Source organism: Mus caroli, unplaced genomic scaffold, assembly GCF_978045245.1.
Source record: "Mus caroli unplaced genomic scaffold, Mus_caroli_1 scaffold_6, whole genome shotgun sequence".
Taxonomy (NCBI): Eukaryota; Metazoa; Chordata; class Mammalia; order Rodentia; family Muridae; genus Mus; species Mus caroli.
In genome coordinates, this window is record NW_028227261.1 from 24,698,091 (window position 1) to 24,704,090 (window position 6,000).

Consider the following 6,000-nt stretch of genomic DNA (forward strand, 5'->3'; position numbering starts at 1 on the left):
ACTGTGACCAAAAGGCTCAAGGAAGAGATAACAGTGACAGCTGTTGACATGATGCCCATATGTTCCTGGCACCACTCAATGCCTTGAGGAGGGGAGAGGGATCTGTCTGTCTGTCCTGACTCTGTTCCCTTGGTGAAAACATGTTATGTTTTTTTCCTCCTGCCTTCAGAATCCTGCATGCAGCTGAGGTGTATAGCCCAGAGCCATAGCGTGGACAAAGCACTTAGCCCCAGCAAGACCTGAGTTCACTCCCCAGCACCCATCCTCTGCCCCCTCCCCCCACCCAAAAAAGCCCAAATCCTGAACTTGACCTCCTTTCTCAGTCTCTTCATTTAATAAGCATAGATTGCTGTCTGCTCCTGTCGAGGCTTCTGCAGGCCACCCGTGACCCAGGATCAATCTAGCCAGCCTCTGTCTGAGAGTGCCTCTTAATGAGAAAGAAGCCATACCGAAGAAGACCCGAAGAAAGCCTCGGGAGTGGGCTCAGTGGCTTGTGCTATAATTCCTTCACGGGGTGGGGGTGGGGGGGTGGGGGGTGACCGGGGTGGGCGGGGATGAAGGCAGGAAGGTTAAGAGTTCAAGGTCATCCGCCTGGATTTCATAGCGCATTTGAGACCATCCTGGGCTACCTAGAACCTGTATTAGAAGCAAGATGAGACAACTCAATGGTTGCCAGGTAGCTGGCAAATCCGAGGAACTGCGTTTGATCCCTAAGCTCATCGTGGTGGGTGGAGAGAAATGATTCCGGCAAGTTAGCTCCTGAGCTCCAGACACACACACACACACACACACACACACTCACACTAAATAGGCAACAGAGTGGAGAATGCCTGCACTCCTAGCAGGTTCGAGGCCAGCTGAGGCCTAGCGGTCATGGCTGAGGCAGGAGGATTGCAAATTCAAGGACAAGCTACAGAGTGAGTTCACACTACCCTAGACAATTTAATGAAACTTTCTCTTAAGATACAAAGTAAAAAGTGTGTGCGTGTGTGTGTGTGGGGGGGGGGGGGGTCACTCAGTGGTAGAGTTTGCTTAGCCTACCTGAGTCCTCGAGTACATGTGCACACACATATAAACAAGCAGAGAGAGAGAGAGAGAGAGAGAGAGAGAGAAGTCGCCTTGCTTTGATGGTACTCTCTGTGCACTCCTTGGGTAATGGGAGAGCCATAAGCAAGTAGAAGTATGCAGGCAGAGGGAATCGCATTGGCAGAAGTCTAGGGGCAAGAGAGAAATGGTTTTCTGGGGAAAAGAAAGCCTCCACAGGGCTGATGCCTAGAGAGGCAGAGATGGAGGTTTGTGTTGGTGAGAGTGCAGGGCACGCACGCATGGAAGGTTGCTCTTGGCTTTTGTTTTGAGTTACATTTATCATAAATGGGAGTGGTCCATAGTCTTCCAGCAAGTGGGAGTTGAACTCAGTCATCAGGCTTGGCAGCAAGCAGCCTTATCCACTGTGCCATATCCAAGGTCTGAGCTGGCCTGAATTTTTTTTTTTTTTTTTGAGAAAGGGGTATTACTAGTATAGCCCTGGCTGGCTATGTAGTAGAGGCTGACCTTGAACTCTGGACAGTCCCACTTCCATGACTTCCTGAATACTGGGATTATAAGCATGCACCACCTTCCTCATTGGCACGAAAGGCCTTTAACGGGGATGCGCCATTGCCAAATGGCCCTTCGCAAGATTTCTCTGAATATCTGGGGAGGATCTATTTATGGTTTGCATTCATTCATTCAAGACATGCGTAAGTCACAGAAGCAGACTTGGGAACCCCGCATAATTAAAGCGTCCTCAGCTGGAGCAAAGGGTAGGGCATTGGCTGCCATCATGCTGAGGCTTCCGAAGAGCGAAGACTTAGAATATGAAAGTAAATGGTGGCTGAGAGTGATGGTGCACACCTTTAACCCCAGCACTTGGGAGGCAGAGGCAGGCGGATTTCTGAGTTCAAGGCCAGCCTGGTCTACAGAGTGAGTTCCAGGACAGCCAGGGCTACACAGAGAAACCCTGTCTTGAAAAAAAAAACAAAAAACAAACAAACATAAAAAGAAAGTAAATGGCTCTCACTAAAAAGAAGAAGGAGAGAGGAACAGGAGCAGACAAGTCCTGTACAAGACAACAGCAATGATAGGAACATATGGGTGACGGCCCTGGGGGAAGAGACCAGTGAGTGATTCATAGAGAAACAACTGACAGCAGGAAGAGGAAGGATGGGATGGGCTAGGGTGAACCATCCAGATCCTGTAACCTCTGGTCTGGAGAAAATGGCCAAGTGGGCAGGGCCGTGAGATCTCCCACCAGCCCCCTCTGCAGCTCCCACATTTTCTCAGCCCTACTCAGCCCCTGCAGGTTCCAAAAGACACACCGACCCCAGAAAGAAAAGGAGGTGGCAAGGATGCAGGCGGGCAGGCGGGCAGGCGGGCAGGCGGGCGGGCGGGGGACAGGTCTAGGCCTCTTGCTGGAGCCGAGCCTTCTTTCCAGGGCCTAGAGCCAACAGGCTGGCTGGGAAGGCAGAGGTTGCAGGCAAGGATTAAGGAGCCGGTTGATTTTCTACCCAAACCAGAGCTCTCTCTCTCTCTCTCTCTCTCTCTCTCTCTCTCTCTCTCTCTCTCTCTCTCTCTCTCTTTGAGGTCCCCCCAGCCCCTCCTCTTTTTTTTTTTTTTTTTTTAAAGAAGAATGTTCCTGTACACGCACCCAGAGGCTTTTGCAGAGCTGGGAAAGCAAGCCAAGAAGCAAAAGGGAGGAAGAAGACCACGCCTCGCCTGGCAGATTCCTAATGGCCCAGGAGACCAGGGCTTTGCAGGGGGAAGCTGCTGCGGGGGTGGGGGCTGGCTCCACCGGGAGGGGAGGGAAGGGCAGGCAGAAGGACAGCCACTTGCTGGCCAGTGACCTTGGGTGGGATGCTGCTTGTCTCCTCGCTGGTGTGGATGGAGGAGGAAGGCAGGGACAAGGCTGGCCGACTGAGGTCACAGGAAGGCCCCTTCTTGCTTGAAACGTGATCTCGGGATATGGAGCCTGCCAACCTGCCCCCAGACCCTGGGCCAGCAAGGATGAAAGGCTGCCTGTCTCCAGCTTCCAGACACCACTACCAATAGCAACCACCACCAATTGCCCCCCGGCCCCCCCTCCCCCCAAAAAACCAGGCCCAAGAACTCCAACTTGGAGATCGACAAAGCTGCTGCAGCTGGCTGGAGCCAGTTGTTGGACTCCCCACCCCACTTATATCATCCCACCCTCCCTTCCTTCAGTTTGGTGGACCCAGAGAGGGCTGATGACCTGCATGAGGTCACACAGCAAGTTGGAGGAGCTGAGCCAAGACTCACCACAAAGTCTGGACTCCAACTCCAGACTTCCTCATCTTTCCCAGAAGTCCCACTGCTGGGAGGTTTATCCTGGGGACTTGGGGCGGGGTGGGGGTGGGGGGTGGGAATCTAGGGCCAGGAAGGACAGTTCAGAGCTGTATATGTTTGAAGTCACAGCACAACTTAATGTGGACTAAAGTTCCTTGGTTTTGTTTTGTTTTCTTTTGTTTTGGTTTAAGACCAGAAGAGAATTCCAGGCCCCTGCTGAAGCCTGGACTTGCCCCACTGCCAGGGGAAGGAATGTGGTCCTGGCCACCACAGCTGCTGGTGGTCATCTGCAGCTCCAGCTTGTGCCTTTCTCATCCCAGCAGGCCCTGGGACAAAGGCCTCTTCTCTCAGGCCTGTTCCTTCCAGCCCCCTAAGCCACCACCTCACAGACAGACCTGCTATGTCACTGTGCAATCTGGCCCTTAGTGTCTTTTCTGTAAAATGGGGCAGTGTGTCTCCCTAACCCACTTCTCTGCTTTGAGGTTCAAAGAGGCAAAGTGCCAGAAACCCTGATCGCTCAGCCCATCCTTTCCCCATCCTACCTCCTCTCTGTCCCTCTAGCCTCTAGCCGTATGACCTCCTGCTTTCCCTATCAGTGGAGCCCAGGCTAGCCTAGGTCAGCTGCTTATCACTCTAGGAAGCCTGTCCTTCCCTCCAGTCCCTACGGGCTTCATTGGAATATTTATCACTGTCGAACTGAAACAGTTAAAGTGTGTCCTGGGATCTGTCTCCTTCCTGAAAAGGAAACAATGACAGCTAACACCGAGTGCTCACTCCACTCTAGCCATATAGGTGCCATTAACGTCCCCATCTTACAGATGACAAAAGGTCCCATCACTCACCTTAAGTCTTAGTAAGCTGAAGGTCGAGCCAGGGCAAAGCCAGACTTCCAATCCATACCCGAGGCTGTAAGCAGTGTACCGCTAATGATGTCTCCCCAGCTCCCAGCCCAGCAGCCAGCATCCACTCAGTGATCCATTAAGTTGGCTGAATGCATACACAAATGGCTGAGGGATGCGCATGAATGTCTGGAGAATGAAGCATCTTCTTGGGTGAGCTAGGCAGGTGGCGGGTGAGTGAGGGTCCCCACTCTGAACTATTGCAAAGAACAATTACCACATTCTTTCCGCAGTATGGAAGCCATCAGGGACACCACCTTTCACTCCTCCCCCCATTTCATTTGCGAGAGCCAACCGGTCCCCACTGGAACCTCAATGTTTGCTTGGTGTCTCCCCAGTGTCCCCCTTCCTCTCCACCTCTTAATAAGCACAGGCTGGCCACGTGTAGCAGAAGGAGGGTGACCTAGAACCTTCCTCCTCCCGCCACCTCCAAAGTGCAGCAATTAAGCTCCATCCGGCCCAGATCTTTTTATTCCTAGAGGCATGTGTGTTTGGAGAGAGAGAGAGAGGAGAGAGATGGAGCGGCGAGTATGGGTCCATACAGGTCCATACCTATGGGGTCAAGTCTTTACCCCTTAGCCCTAAGTACGTTTACCTGGGAAAACATCTCATCTGCCTCAGGCATTGCTCTTTCTCTTGAATTTTTGGTTTTTTTTCTTTGTTTTATTTTGTTTTTGTTTTTGTGTGTGTGTGTGTGTGTTTAAATTTTTCCCGTGCCGCTTGCTCCGGCCCTGCTCTGGCCATTTTTATTTCATATATGTGGGTACATGGTCACTGTCTTCAGACACCCCAGAAGAGGGCATAGGATCCCATTACAGATGGTTGTGAGCCACTATGTGGTTGCTGGGAATTGAACTCAGGACCTCTGGAAGAGCAGTCGGTACTCTTAACTGCTGAACCATCTCTCCAGCCCCTCTATTAGATTTTTGTACCAAGTTCCTCCCAGATGGTCTTTCTCTAAAACGCACCTCTAAACTGGGCATAGTGACCCATTCCTTTTATCCCATCACTTGGGAGGCAGAGGCAGGAGGATCTCTGTAAGTTCCTAGTCTACATAGCAAATTTCAAGACAGCCAGAGATTCACAATGAAATCCTGTCTTGAGACACACACACCTCAAAATAAAATAAATAAATAAAGTGCACTTCTGAAAATAGACAGCTAACTCAGTCACCTCTTCAGCCACACCCCTTGAATGGCTCTCTGGGTAAAACTGTACTTCTCACCAAAGTAACCCTGCTACCCATGACCTGGCCTCACCTCCTGCCCTCTCCTCGTGGCCCCACATGTCCTCTGCTCAAGCTCCTATGAGGTACAAAGAAGGGAGCAGATGACACAGGACTCCAGCCCCACCCCTACCACCTGCCAGCTGTGGGAGTTTGAAACAGGCGGATCCCTCTCTTAGTCTCTCCACTTCTGGACTATGGATGAAGCCAGAGCATCTCACAGAGGCGGTGCGAGACCTCAACGACTGCTTAGGTCCCCAGCTGTCCCTATATGTAATGCTTAGGCTTCCTCCGACACCAGGAGTATTCTTTCTTTTAAAATTGCATGTGAAGCGGGGCGTGGTGGCGCACGCCTTTAATCCCAGTGCTCGGGAGGCAGAGGCAGGCGGTTGTCTGAGTTCGAGGCCAGCCTGGTCTACAAAGTGAGTTCCAGGACAGCCAGGGCTACACAGAGAAACCCTGTCTCGAAAAACCAAAAATAAATAAATAAATAAATAAATAAATAAATAAATAAATAATTGCATGTGGAGTGAA